This window comes from Phyllostomus discolor, chromosome 4 (assembly GCF_004126475.2).
Source record: "Phyllostomus discolor isolate MPI-MPIP mPhyDis1 chromosome 4, mPhyDis1.pri.v3, whole genome shotgun sequence".
NCBI lineage: Eukaryota > Metazoa > Chordata > Mammalia > Chiroptera > Phyllostomidae > Phyllostomus > Phyllostomus discolor.
The window spans coordinates 135,200,801-135,216,845 of record NC_040906.2 but is presented as its reverse complement, the minus strand read 5'-3'; the positions used below and the strand labels follow the sequence as shown (position 1 = coordinate 135,216,845).

Sequence of the window (16,045 nt, the reverse complement as noted above, 5' to 3'; positions counted from 1 at the left end):
TGTTACAAAAAGATATTGTACATCTATGATTTGCAACAGTTTTCTATAGGATAAAACCCTGGCATAAAAACTTTCAATAGCAGAATCACTGAGTAAGCATCTTAGAGAGCTATTTGTATTATTCAACTTTATTTTTTCCCATTCCATTTGAAATTATAATAATGATATGGCTTGGCTGTAAACTGATCCAGTCAAGCTTTTGGCACTGGGTCACAGGTAGCTGTTTTCTAAGTTAAATTTTAAGTATATGACTGCAGTCTTAACCTAAATTGGAGAATAGTTCACAATTTACCATTCAGATGTGAAACAGACATCAATGAGATATTGATTTAATTCACTTAAAATTCTGATCACTTTATTTCTATAATAAAGGTAGGAATATGTGATATCTGAGTTTCGAGAAAAAATTTTAAATTTTGAGTGAATCATACTTCAAAAATATGACTCATCATTGCTTACACAGAAAATGCAAAACATGAGAGATCACTGCACATTTACATAGCTTAAATGACTGTTTGGATGATATGATATGATATGATATGATATGATATGGTTAGAACTCTGTAAGCGAGAGCCCTGAGTATTGGGGATACATCTCTGTTCACTTCCTCAGTGTATTATATGTAATTTGGAAAATTGGACATTAGAAGAAAGAAAATAAACATGACTGGAGTGGTAGAACAAAATATTCCTATCCATAAAGGTAAAGAAATGAGATAAAATGGTCTATACATAAAACGCTGGATTCAATTAAGATATAAAGAAAATCTGTTCACATCAATCAAGTGGCTCATAACCATATTTATTCAACTAACACATATTTTGTACCAGCCCAATACCACTCATTTGCAACTACTGAATTCTTTAAAAACTAATCACTGTGCCAGCACTGCAGTGTTTAAATCGAACAGGCTCACTCAATAAAAGCCATGCTGCAAATGTTTTGCACCTATGTGATGAAAGAGAAAAGTACATTCACCAAGTCAAATTTTATAATAGCTTCAGTAAATACTAAAAAATTGTTTTCATTTTTTTTTCTTCTGATTAAAGTGACAGTTTGAATTCGCTTGTGACTGGTGTCAAAAGAACTTGCCAATTTTCCTCCCATTACATCAGCTATAGAATCTGTGAGAAAACAAGTATTATTATCCTGCCTATAGTATTTTTTTAAGTTACAGTTACAGAACTGGGAAACTTGGCTTCTGGTGTCAGTTGCATCATCAGCAGAGTGCTGTTATCTGCAGGAAATCCCTAGCCTAACTTGTGACTGAATCTCCTCATTGACAAAATTACGCAATTGCCTGTTCTTTCTATCTTATAGGGATATAGCATGGATAAAACCCAAGAAAACAGATATCCTTGCTAATTATTTATTTAGTTAGTTATACAGATCAGGCATTATTTATGGGAATGAAAATAATTTTTCTAAAAGTTAAAAGTTCTATATAAATGCCAATATGCCCTGGTGATCACATATACCATTTTACTGACAAGAAAACCATGTCAGAGGAATTATGTGACATGAATAAGGTTATTCATTAAAGATGAATGAAGTGGTGTCATCATTAAAGATGGTGGCACCATAACATCTGTAGGTATTAAGAGGAAATACCAGACTCTAGGTTTGGATGACCAGAGGTTCAGAGAAAGAAAGTAATTCTTATCCTACATGAAGAAGAAAAAAAATGATACAAGTTGATTTTAATTAATTGTTGTTGTTACTATAAAGATTTTAAGAAGTAGAAACAAAATCCTGGGTTAGCAAAATTTGGGGATTACACACACAGCTAACAGCTAAATCACACACTGTTTTTAAGTTGTGGGTGGTTAGTGAAATATCAAAAGTATATACCAACAGGGAAGGAATCTATGTCATCTCCTGAGATGAAAAGCAAAGGATGTAATCTTTCTATCTCCTAAACACTGTCTGAACCAAGAAATTATCAATGAAAACCTCCCAAAGTACATTCTTTGAAAATTATAAGTATTTAAAATAAATGCCCTGAGAGGTATGGCCAACAATAACAACATACAAAATTACAAATATGTTGTGATGTTTTCAAACTTTTAGCTTTGAAGGAACTGGAAATAGTGCTCTTTTGTGAGAAACCATAAACTACCTACAACCCGATAAAACAAAAGAGGTTAGGTAAGTGAGGGTAAAGTAGCTGCTACTTCTGACAAGCATTCACAGACAAAGCACTGTTCTAAGACCCGCTTGTACCACCCACCCGGCCACTTGTTTGCCAAACTGTACACTCTTGACGACGTGGCAACCTGACCAGAAGTAGCAGTGGAAGTCTGTGCTCAATTCCTCAATGAAAGCACATGCAGAAAGGGTAATGAAGAGGCAGGGGTACCTTTGAATGAATTATGTAACATGCCTCTTTTAAGTTCAGTGCTTAATGATGCTTAATGCTTAAGCTGATTTTTAAATTCTGATTAAAAATGGAAAAGACAGTATTCTTCTACGAATTTATGGGTAGGTAAAATTAAAGCCTTTCAGGTTCTGATTTAGACACCCTAAAATACTGACTTTCATAATTTGGAGAATATTAAACTTTGCCTTAACCTCATACATTGTAAATTTAAATAAAATATTTTAGTGCCTTTGTTGTGTGTTAAGTACTTGGTACAGTACTAAGCATAGTGATCTCAAAGATTAAAAGATAAATATAGTCCCTTTCCTCAAGCATAGTATGGAGAAAAATATACTGCTTGTTTATCCTTACCCCCAAAGAAAATTCCAAAACTTATGTCATACAGTTAGAATGTGTAGGGGGTGTGCCTAGTGCTCTGCTAACAAAGGGGATGTGCCTGAGTCCACTTTTCAAAAGCTTTGTATTTAAAGAAATACATGTTGCCTGGTATTTAAATAAATGTGCATTCTATCTCCTTATCATGCTGCTGCTCCTCTGGCACTGTGGCTTCTTAACACATTAACAAGGCAAGTGGTGAAAATTCATGGTTGAAGGACAGCACTGACCCCTCAATGGCATAATTAACATGTTAATGAGCAGTCAAGGCCTTTTGTGTTTTGGATCTCAACCCTGAGTCTCCCGAGTGGATCTCAATCTGTCGCGTTCAGAGAATGAGGTGATTCTGTATTAGTGAGACTTTAAACAAAAGCAGATCACATAGGCAACTGTTTCAGCCTGATACTGCTCTCTCCTTTGTTAGCAGAGCTCACTTGTGTTTCAGTGTGCCACGTCAGAGTCCAAAAAATAGCTTTCAGCCATGGTTTCCTTTCTTAGCATATACAAAAGCTATCTACAGCATTCACATTCTAACAGTGGCTAATTTTCAGTAACTGACCCACTAATTGCAAAGTCTCCTCATTTGTAAGGTGCAGTGGGACAACTGCTATTTGGGGACAGGATAGTGTGCAGAGGAAGCACTGAATAATGCTCATAATTTAATTATTTGCAAATCAAACTTTCCCTGATATACCAAAGGCACTAAGCTTCATTGAAGACAAGTTTGAAGGTCATTATAAAGCTATTCATTTTGAGGTTTCAGAAAGTATATAAAAATATTGTAATAGACAGAAAAACACTTTTATTCCCAGATAAAATCTTTAGAAAACATTAAAAACCAACCTCTTTGTTTTCATTACAAGGCAAAAAAGAAAAAACAAAAACAAAAACCCTGTCATGAAAAAAATTCCTGCGGGAAAGTTTTAAGCATCTTAAAAAGCAAGGCTTATAATACAAAAACTTCCTCTGTCATAATTAATATAGCACCACTAATATAAAACCTGGGCTTCTTATCCTGTCTTCACATCTCATTTCCAACTGCTGCAGACCCATTACTATAATGCACATTACACATAGAGCACAATATTTGCTATACTATTTTTCTTATTATGTAAAGTCTATAGAATCTCAGGGAATTTTGACATTTATTTCTTGGTGATAAGAAAGCATAGCTCAAGTTATCTCTAAAGATGTGAAGATTAATAATCCACATAGATATTGAAGTAGTTCAACCACTACTTTAAATTTTGCTTACTGATTCAGTCATAAAACCAAGGATGCCATGCACATTTACCTATGAGTTACATAATCTCTTTGCCAAGTCGCAGACTCCAGTTGTGTTCATTGTCCTTCAGTTTTCCTGCTTTTTTTAAACCATAGTCAAGGATATTTTAAAAAGTTAAAGTATAAAAATGTCTGCCATATTTAGTTGAATAATTTTATAAAGAATAGGTGTCACATGGTATCTGCCACTGAAGTAAATTTCATCTGGAGCAGAGAACTCCAAGTTCTCCAAAGAGAATCAGGCATCAACATAATGTTCCACAATATAAACATCCTATTTTTGTAGCTGGCTATCAAGAAAACCCCAGGAAATCAGAAATTTTCCTATTGAGAATATATTTGGGAAGCCTGGTATGATGATTGTTTATTCTCAGAATGCCACATAAAATTTATTTTGCACAATTTCCAACTTTGCAGTTTTATGTTCAAACTTCTCTAATTCAGGCTGTTAAATGTATCTTCCATGTCTTAGAATTTAACTGTGTTCATTCTGAGGTACAGACATGGGTTCAAGTTCAGTGGTGGGAAGTGTAACAACCACATTCTGGAGAAGTAGTTTTATATTATTAAGGTGGCCTCTGGACCTTTATCACAAATCCTGACAGAAAGCCATACCCCCACCCCCACCCCCAAGAGAGTGATGGTATTCCATAAACCAAGTGCAGCTTTGGGAAAACATTCAAGAAATAAGTAGATGTAAGGCAAAAAACAGTCAAGAAGGAGGAAACTCTGGAGGAGCCCTAGGGCTAAGATAAAGGACATCCGTACAGGAGAGTGACCCTGTTCTAAGACCAGTTGGTTCCCTTTTTGGAAAGGCACTGAATCATGGCGAATCGTGAATGCACCTGCACAGAAGATGTTACATGACTCCTGCTTCATTTAATAGCATTATAATAAATTAACATCGTGTGACCTCCTTCTCCAGTAGCAATCAAGGAAAATCCTGGGAGACCATATGCAGTAGCTTTAAAGTAATATAACTACTTGTATATGCACAATAAAAGCCCACCAAAACTAGCCAGGAAATACCCACCCTATAACAGAATCCCTCCAGCATCTGAGGTCAACCTCTGCTCAGAGTTGGTCCGCTCCCATTTTCTGTGGAGTGTACTATCACTTAATAAATCTGCACTCTCTCTTTCTGCTATAAACTCTGTGTGTTCAGTTCAATTCTTTGTGCATGATCACCAAGACCCTTGTTACCTGTGTCCATTTGTGACAGATATACAGAAAATGCATTGTGCATTACCCCACAAATTCACAATGCCTCCAGCTTTGTCTAGTGAGCCCCACTTTCCTCCCCTTCTTGAACTATCTTCACCTAATTAGGCTCCTTTTACTACCTGGCCTGCCTTACAAAGCCTCCTATAAAGGCAACAGATTTTCTATAGAAAGTCAAGTGCAAAAGAATAGGAAAAAGGGCAAGAAATTGCTTTTGGGGTCCCCTGTCTAGATTTCAATAGTTCCATATAATGTCTTTTAGGTTCTGAGTACAGATGTCCTTATGACAATTTATTTATTCATATCCTTTTGAATTAAATTTTCTTTTAAATCTCTTATGATGAGATAGAAAAAACACTTGCTCACTGTTATTCAGTTTCTCCTGTCCTCCTTCTTCCCAGACTGCCAAAGTACAGACTGAAGCGATCCAGTTTATATACCCACATCAGGACATCAGCTGCCCAGGGCTGCAGTTCATAGAGAATCCAGACATGAATGGGACTTTGAAGATGGAAAAATACTACTAATGGTTTTAATATTGGACTGTTACTTAAAATAAGAGTAGCTCCTTTTAGTAGCAGTCTCAGTCCTGACATTAATAGCTTCAAATATTCTATTATAAGTACTTTTGGACTGCTTTGGACAAAAGTTTTTATATTAATATAGCAATGACTGCTTTAATTTTCAATGTATTTCTTAAATGACCTTGATCTTTTTTTTAGATGTAGATAAGGTTTTCATGTATCCGTCCAAATATATTTATGTTAAGTGCAAGAAAGAAGTATGTCAAGACCATCTCCTGGATATCAGAGGGCCTTGCATCCCTATGAAAGTCAGATACTTGGAGCCAAATTCCCTATCACCTATATAAAATGTTTTTCATTTTTTGGAAAACCTATCCATCTAGCGTCAAAGGAATAAGTGTGAGTAAGGGCTATAGCCACATTATTCTTAATTCTGCCAGATTCAAATCTTACTTTCATCTATACCCTAGGAAGTACTCCAAGAGAGAAAAATCTTCCACCCAACAGCCAAGGAGGCTGGGAAGAGAAGCAAGTCAGGGTTTTTAACCATTCTAGAGGCACAAAGAAGAAAACATGCTAACACCAAATCACCCACCTCCCACTGCACCTTTCAGTCAGACTGAAGTGCTGCAATGTGCCACGGCCCACAGGACAGTGGGTGACACACTGCTGCCTTTCCCTTGCAGCCAGGCCACCTTGAACAAAGCTCTGCGTTCCTGCTGCATCACAAGGCCTTCCTTACCAGCCATGTTACTGAAGTATAGATAATTTATGATTGCAACACTCTGGATAGGGACAGAAAAAGCAGATGCTCAAGGCCAGGTTTTGCCAGCTTTATCTTGTGCACTGCCTGTTGCTTCATTCAAATCTTTTTTCCCCCTATACACACTTCACTGCACTCATGCAGATGTGTCTTAGTGAGCTGAGGTGGAGAGGTCAGTCATCCTTGCTGGCCTGGCCTTCACTACAGTGCTGGTAAAGCCCCATCCCTTCTTAGTGACTGCTGCCAGGACTCCCACTGGACCTCCGGAGGTCTTTTATGTGCTACAGAGGACCACCTTGCTGCTGTCTGCGGTGGGGTCTTTAGTGAGACCACTCCTGGATGAGACATCTACAACCACCCACTGAAGACTCAGAAAAGCTGAAGATTCCCTCAATTCAGTCACTCAGTTGGATTGAATCCAGAGCTGTGGTGATTAATATACCCCTATTGTTTCAGGAATAAGAATCATGTTCCTTGAGTGTCTTTTTCTTTTTTCCTCACCAAGCACCTTCATGGTTTCAGGATAAGACAGGCTGCAGGTAGAAGTGAGGGTGGTGGTGGGGGGCAGCTCTGTGCCCCCCTCATCTCCAAACCTAAAGGCCTGTAATTCTTCTTTTGATTGACAGCTGTAACATCATCCCACTGAAGACCACTGTTTAAATACCAAGGCCACTGGGATTCTGTCTCTGAAATCTGATTCTCTACCATTGATAGGTGGGCTCTTTGTTATTATTCTGCCTTGGAACTCCACGGGACCCTTCTAGGGCTCTCTCTAGACTATTTTCCTGTTTCTGCAGAACTGATACATACCCATGAGGGCTTTATTTTATGTGTTCTTGGGATGGCTCAATGTTTTTCTCCTGCTTTCTCAGAGTACTTCGTCATTGTGGACTTCTCCACAGGCCTAGTCTCACTCACAGGTATTGCATGGAATGCTGGCTCAGCCTTGCTTGTATCTGTGCTCCCCTTTGTCTGGGCGGAAGCATCTGAAGCACCCACTGATAATCCCAACAAGGCTCTCTGACACTTCCCTTAATAAGGTGTTAAAAGCCCTTCAAATTACTTATCTTCTCCATGGGAACCTTGATCTTGAATCAGTCTTAAACAAATCTCTTCCCTAATTCTGGGTATTCAAATGCAAATGACCACAGGCAGTAGTCTTTGGAGATAGAAAGTAGCTTTGTTTAGACCCATTAGAGCCTCTCAATCAAGCAAATTCTAGGGCTTTCCACCCATCCACCCATCCATCCATCCATCCATCCACTTAACAAATAAAGTGTTAACTATTTTCAAGATTTACTAGTTTTGAGGAGATGAAAAAGATACTGTAAGGAAACCATTAAAATATTGGGTTGGCCAAAAAGTTCACTTGTTTTTTTCCGCACAATGGCTCTAGTAGTGCTTAGTTATCTTTAACTCCATTAGAAGCAATTTTATTAGACTGCTTTGTGACAGCTGTCATATCAGCATGTATTTAAAAAAGCCATCAAAATTGGTGAATTTTTGTGTAGCCATTTTAATATTGAAGATGGAAGAAGATATACATTTTCAGCATATTATGCTTTATTATTTTAAGAAGGTAAAAAAATGCAACTGAAACACACAAAAAAGATTCACGCTGTATATAGAGAAAGTGCTATGACTGATTAAATGTGTCAAAATTGGTTTGCAAAATATCTAGGTACTATTTCCATTTTGGCCATGTAATTCTTTGCTGTGGGGCTGTCTTATGCATTGGAAGATGTTTAGCAGCACCCCTGCCCACTAGAAGCCAATAGCAGGACATGGGTGACAAACTCAAAATACCCAAATTAATAAAGTTATTGGTGAAAATGGAAAATGTGTCTTATTTTACGGAAAAAAATATAATGGACTTTTTGATCAAGCCAATATTTAAAATAAGATCAGTGTTCAGAAGCAGCCTAAAAATGTGTTTGGCAGAATACACATTTATTTAGATTATAATCTTCTTTCCTAGCAGAAAATTCTGAAAATAATCTTTCAGTCTAGAAAGTAGTCAAAGTAGAAAAATCAGTTCAAGAGGTACAAATTAACTTGAACAATCTAGGTCAACTGGGAAAAAGAATGAAAGGGTTAGGAACATTCTCCTTGATGATTATCAGGACCTAGAAACTTATTTCATCACGTGAAAGACATCTACCCACACTTCTCCCACTCTGACAAGAAGAGAAAAGTTTAACTGTGAGAGGAGGCCTTTAAATCAGCCGAAAACATATGAGAGAATGGACAAGGCCACCACTAAAGTGCTCTGGAATTTTTTCTCCTTAAGTCTTTAAAATGTCCCTAATGAGAACTGAGGACATATGCTACATTAGGTCTCTTCTAGGTCTTACAATTCTTTATTCAAGCAAAAAAAAAAAAAACCCAAAACCCAAAACAAAAACAAAACTTTGTCACTTTTTTTTTAAAGTTAGGACTAAGAAAGAAATGAAATGGAGAATTATTAATTTGTATATTATTTTTTAACTTTTCCTTTTGAAGACATTTTAGACATAAAGACATAAAAATAGTATGTGTAATTCCTGTATCCCCTTCACCCAGCTTTTCCTAACATGTTAATTTGATATAACCATAGTGCAACTAATCTGAATCATGAAATTAGCATTATATCTATTAAGAAAAAGAAGTAACAGGGCCAAGGTGGAATAGCTCCTTCCCAGGACACTCAATTGCCTTTTAAGCTCCTCAAAGGAATGGGACTTGACCATAAACCAATCAGCCTGGAATTTTCTGATCAATACTAGTGAGGTGATTTGGCTGATAAGACCCCTGCCACCCATACTACAAAGAAAGGCGACTTTGCCTAAAACAATCCTTCCCTCTCTTCCTCCCTTCCTTCCTCCCTCCCTTCCACTAATAACTTTCTTGTCCTGACCCATTTCTAGGTATTAAAACCCTCCATTTTGTACTTCTTGGGGCACCTCTCTGTTTACTAGACAGAATGCTACTGGATTCATGCATCCTTCAATAAAGCCAACTAGACCTTTACAATTCACTCAACTGGTTTTTGTTATTTAGCAGCACATACCATTAACTAATCCAAAAAACCTTATTCAAAATCTACCAGTTGTACCTCTAATATCCCCTTTGTTATGCACCATCCAATCCATGATCCCTCATTGAGTGAGTTGTGGTTCCTATTGCCTCAGTCTCCAACTGGGGACATTTCTCAGTATCTTTCAACTGTGAAGAGTACTGACCACTTATTTTGTAGAAAGTCCCTCAGTTTAGGTGTGTGTGCATTTTCTTAAGACTGGATTGAGGTTATGCATTTTTGAGAGGAATATCACAGATGTGATGTTTTGCCTTTTTTTGGGACTTCTTATCAAGAAGTACATGATATGCATGAATCCTTATTTATGGTGATGTTAACTCCAATCACCTGGTTAAAGGTACGTCTATTAGTTTTCTCCATTTTCTCCCCATTTGTAATTAAAAAGTGTCTTTTGTGGAGATGTATTTCCTTTTGAGGCTATGTACTCTTTAAGAAATCAAGACATGGGTGATTCTAAGGACTTATAGGGATAGGAAGCTTCTTCTTTCCTTCTTAACACTCACTATATTTTAAGGCATCTCCCCACTGATCCACTGGAGAGTGCTCAGCTTAGTTTTGAACCTTAGAAGATTTGGGGAGACGAGTCTGGATAGCTAATGTCACCACTTTGGCTGTAGTTTTCGTCACTTTTTAGGTTGATCTTTGCCAGAATTTCCTTCCACAAGTATGGTGTAGCTCTTAAATATAATGCTTGGCCTAAGGAGATAAAGACAGTCTCTTCTGCCTAGCATAAAACTAAAATGGATCTGAACCAGAAGGCACAGAGGATGCTTTAACTCAGTAGCTAGTCAAGCAACACTGTAGCATTTAAGGGATGCTGAAAATCTGCTTCAGATACTGTATGTCATCATTTATTATTAAGTTGACACCCCAAAGACAGTTGAAATAAAAATGGAAATACAGATATTCAAATTCTTTATGCACATTCATGTCTCTGTGCCTTTGCTTGTGCTGTTCTTTGCTTACCCTCAGCCCCCCACTCCACAGAATGTCCTTTCTTCCTTGAGCTCAGGTCAAACCTAAGGGCTGACTCTTTTACGTCAGAACATAAGCTATGTTCTAACAGCATTTTTTATACTTTGTTTATAGCAAATAGTATATTGTACAATGGTTGGTTTTGGAGGTCTTTTTTCACTCCTACTCAATTTTCAGGCCCTCAAATTTGAAACCATATGATTCTTCCTGGAACCACACAAAATGAAGTGTTGAACATACAGGGTAGTAAATATTGAGTAAATGAACTACAAACTTCAAAACATTAAAACCACAAATAATGTCATATTCTCTTTATTGTTTTATTGACCTTATCTAGCTTTACCATTTGATTATAAAAAGATATAAGGTGATATTTAAATATATACAATGAAAGATAAAAATAATATTAAAGAAAAATAGATATGAAAAAGTAGGAGTGGAAGGAAGATGCCAAGAGTGTATCAAGCAAAATAGGAGATTATAATTTAGATCAGTGTTTATTCTGCCCAACATATTTGTAGGTTGCTTTTAAATGATGACCTTATTTTAAATATTTTAATGGTTTTCCTAACAATATCTTTTTACCTCCTCTAAAGTCTAGTTATAATGTTCTGAAATTTTATTAGGAATGGAAGTCTAAATAAATATATTAAAAATAGTTCAAAAAAGCCATGAAACCTATAGCCAGAAAATATTCAGTGTGATGATTTTTTTACTCAAAAGCCAATATATGGTCAATAGTAATTTCTTTCAAAAATTTTTAAAAATTTATTCATTTTAGAGGGAGGGAAGGAGGGAGGAAGTGAAACAGTGAGGGAGTGTGGGAGGGAGGGGAGATTGATTTGTTCTTCCACTTATTGATGCTTTCATTGGTTCTTTCCTGTATATGCCCTGACTGGGGATCAAACCCACAACCTTGGCATATCAGGATGGAATGACACTCTAACCAATGGAGCTACATGGCGAAGGCTGTAAATAATAATTTCTGAAAACAAAACTCAGCAATAATCTTGAGCCATGTGTAAATATTTAGTGATTACCAGTCAAAATTTGTTGAAGCAATGCATATATGTACCTCCCATTCACATTTATGATTCTGGAACAAAGCTCCCTAGATACTAGGGCAAGGTATGACACCTATAAGGTAAACTCAATGTGTGAAGTAAGAGCAAATGAATTCCGTTTGTTGGATTTTTCTCATTCCTAGATCTAATATATAGAAAAGAAAATTATATCATGTGAATGCTATTTTGAAGGGGAATGGAAGAATAAAATGTGAACAAATAGCTGAATTTGTTCATGTGCATGCACCTTAATTTTGCACTAAGCATTTGCATTCATCAAAAAATAAAGTGACTTCTCTGTTTAATGAATACCTTATCTATAGCTTGTACCTGCTCAGGTATCTCATTAGATTAGGGGTAAAACTGAAACATTATTTGGTCATATTATAGGAACACTTTTGTCAAGCTATGCATCAGCTTTGTTACATAGATCACATTTTTTCTCACTTATTTATAAATTTAAAATGAAAATAAAGTCTACTTTCTCCCAGCACTCATTTGCTGATGCAAAGAAGCATCTCAGGCCCACAGATCAATGAGAAATTCCTAAAACCAGAAAGATGAAAAACCAGCTCAGACTTACAGATAAAGATTACTTGCCAAAACCCTAATCAAACACTACTCATTCTTTTCTAACACATTAAGTTTTCTTATCAAATCAGTAATTTCATTGTCTTCAATGGGATTTAAAATAGGAAAACCAAGCCAATTAAATTTTTCAAATATTCTACCTACTAAATTAAGGAAGGAACAGTACAGTGCACTAGTCTGGAGGAATAAAAGACAAGGGCATATGTCAGTTTCTACTAGGGAGTCTCCTTTTCTTCCATTTTCAAATAAAACTGATATAGAAAAAAATACAACACATAATCACCTTTACCCTTAAATTCATTTAGAAAATGTTGTAAATTAGCTTCCCTGTTAGGTCATTATGTGAAGAATTCAGTGTTCCACATAAATTGGGAACTCAAAATAGTGTGGTCTGAATTACTTTTAAATAAAAAGCCTTTTGCTTCTCCTATTTCAAGTTGAATGAACTCATGTGCCCACTTTAATTTTTTAAATGTATCTGCATGTGATCTGTGTTTTCACTAATTCAACAAAGCAAGTTAGCAGGAAATACTGGTAAAGGCCACCATCGAGCACATTTCACAGGCAAATAAGCAACACGCAGAATGAGTTTTGATACTTCCTCAGATGCATTATCTTTCTAAGTGTGGATACTGCAACCTTATTTGATTTCCTTCAAGTTTAGTATGTCAATATTAGAAATTAATTGAACTCCTACATCACAACTTAGAGGTCAGAAAACACTAAACTTCTTTTATATTTAAGTGTAAAAATAATGCCACTAAATAGAATAATAAATATATTCTTGAGTTTAACTCCCCTTTTTATACATTTTTTGGATCATATAATTTCTAAGTGTTCATGTTCTAATAAAAAAATGATAGAATATGTTAAGCACACATAGCCTATTTGTAACCCATACAGAATTTTTCACAACAAACTAGGAGTGAAAAGCAATATATTTTGGTGGTAAGAGTATGGGTTCTTGAGTTATCTACTAATGTATTTAACAAGTTTTATTTCAGGCCCAGTTGTAAGTCCTGGAGATATGCCAGTGAACAAAGCAATGTTGTTGCCCATACACTTGAGCAGGAAGCAGATGATAACATAAACCAGTAAATTTCTGATTAATATCAATCAGAACAAAGTAAGAACATAGGGGCAGAGAGGGTCCAGGGCTTCTACTTGGGTAAACTGGTCTCTTTAAGTTCAGTTTTTACATCTTTTATAATGTTGCCTTTCTCATAGAGTTGTGACAGATTAAATAAGATAATGCAAGTAAAATGCCTAGCACTTAGATGCACTATAAATATATTAAGGGCTTAAAGAATTAGGCTTGGCAGAAAACTCCAGATAACATTCTCTCTCTCACATGACATTCAGGACTGCTGTGCTGCCCCATTGTGTCAGGACCAGGTTGATCAAGTTCATTCTCTTTTATTGCCCTACATTTGTGGCCTCCAATGCAAGCACCAATCTGACTGACCCAGCTCCAATGAGACTATCTCCATTCCAGCCAACATGAAAAAAAAAAAAGGAAAGACAACTTCCTCTATTTCACTAAGGATATTTCCTGAAAGCTACGTATGAGGATTCAGAAGGTCATAGCTATGGGCAACTGGTGACTGGCAGCTTCATCACGACAACGTGCCCGCTCATGCATTACATCTTGTGCAGAGTTTTTAGTGAAATATCAATTCATTGAGGTGACTCAGCCCCTACAGCTCAGGTTTAGCATTCTACAACTTCTGGCTTTTCTCAAAACTAAAATCACCTTTGAAAAGGAAGAGATTTCAGACTGCTGATGAGATTTAGGAAAATACCAGGCAGGTGATGGAAGTTGGGAGAAGTGTATGAGGTTCTAAGGTGTCCACTTTGAAGGGGACTGATGTGTCATTGTCCTATGTTCAATGTTTCTTGTACCTTCTTCAATAAATGTCTATTTTTTATGATACATGGCTGGAAACCTTGTGGACAGACCTTGCATGTAACTTCTGCTTTTGTTTCATTGACTAGAACTTGTCTGGATTTAAGTGAAAGGGAGGCTGGAAAATGTTGGGTTTCTTTATTTGTTTTTAAGCTATCAGGATATATTCTAACTAAAAACAAAAGTAGTTATTTTATTATAAAAATCAGGGAGAATAATAGTGGCAGTCTTAGGTACATGGGGCCAGCATTACTATAATTTCCTTTATATAATAATCCAAGCAAGAAGATTATTTTGCCCTAGAATTGTTTTGAAACTTCCCTAACATGGAATAGGGGAGAGAAGTGTTGCAACAATGAGGGTATCAGATAATCTGGGTTAAATAAAACTTCCTTGTATTAAGCAGACATTAGCTAACTGTATCAATATTTTGATTTTAAGAGTAGAGGAAATATTCCATTCTACCTACATAATACTGTTTTAATGAGGCTTATTTCTGGCTGGGTTTCCTATATGTTAAAATTTTAACAAATTAGTGTTTACTTTGGTAATATTTTAAATGAAGATGAATATACAATATGAAATTTTTAACCTAGTATAAAATTAATTCAGCTTTATCATACTAGATTTTTCTGAATGTTACCTTAGAAACAAGTTTACAAGCATACCATGATTTTTAAAAATGAAAAATTCTATAAAGTCCACAAAACCTACTATCTATTTTTAGATGTCCTTAACTTTGTCAGTTAGTCTGGGAGATATAAAAGAATTGGTGGTAATTGACAGAAATTCTGTAATTTTGTGCTCTGGGGAGCCAGGGGTCCGGGAGGTTGAAGGACTTGTTTGAGGGAAAACAACTACCAGAGGCAACTCAGAGATGAGACTTCCGGTTCCTAGATGAGTTGCTTTGTAAAGAAACAAACACTATGACCTAGAAAAAAGTAGCCAGGGAAATGACTTTTATAAACCCAGCTCTTACTGCCATCCTTAGAAAACCGAATTCAAGAGCAAAGAACACACAAGATATCCAGTTACCATGGTATGTATGAAAATGTCTCAATTTTGTGTGAGTGGTTTGTTTGGGTCTTTAAATACTTTGGAATTTTTTTAAAATAAGGATTTAATAATTTCCTCTATTGTTACAGAAAAAATATGATCTAGGTGTCAATTAAAATACATAATACCCAATAAAAACACTTTTGCCTTAGGAAAAGAGAAACTTGTTTTGAGGGCTTGGGGGTTTTATATTTCACACAGAATATTTAGGCTTGAAAACCATGCCAAATCTCAGAGAGACTTTGAAAATTAAAGTTCATGTGCCCAGAATAAAGGTTAGTGCTTATTCTCAGTGCTTATTCTTAGTACACCACTAAGAATAAGAATACTTAGGCCCTGGCTGGTATAGCTCAGTGGATTGAGCACGAGCTGTGAACCAAAAGGTCACTGGTTCGATTCCCAGTTAGGGCACATGCCTAGGTTGCAGGCCAGGTCCCCAGCGGTGTGGCATGTAAGAGGCAACCACACATTGATGTTTCTCTCCCTCTCTCTCCTTCCCTTTCATTCTCTCTAAAAATAAATAAACAAAATCTTAAAAAAAAAAAGAATACTTAGTAATGCCCAGGCAGTTAGTCAACATCATTTATTGAAAATTGCATGTGTTCAGGGCACAGGATTGGGAACATTAAAAAATAAATGGTAGCTCTGTTTCTCTCATCAGAACAGTTATCTTAAGGAAAACTAAGAGAACTCACATGAAAAACTGGAAATAAAATATATTCAAAACTCATGGCAACCCTCTCAGCCTCTGTACAAAAGAACAAAGGGATCAATGGAATTACTCAGACAAGATTTGGGTAGTGAGTTGAAGAAAATCAAACCATGAGAT

At 36.2% G+C, this 16,045-nt stretch overlaps 1 protein-coding gene across 2 annotated transcripts in view; it reads right to left on the bottom strand.

Moving 5' to 3' along the window:
• Window positions 1–16,045, bottom strand: part of ADGRB3 (adhesion G protein-coupled receptor B3) — a 721,652-nt gene that overhangs the window by 169,690 nt on the left and 535,917 nt on the right. The window lies entirely within an intron of this gene.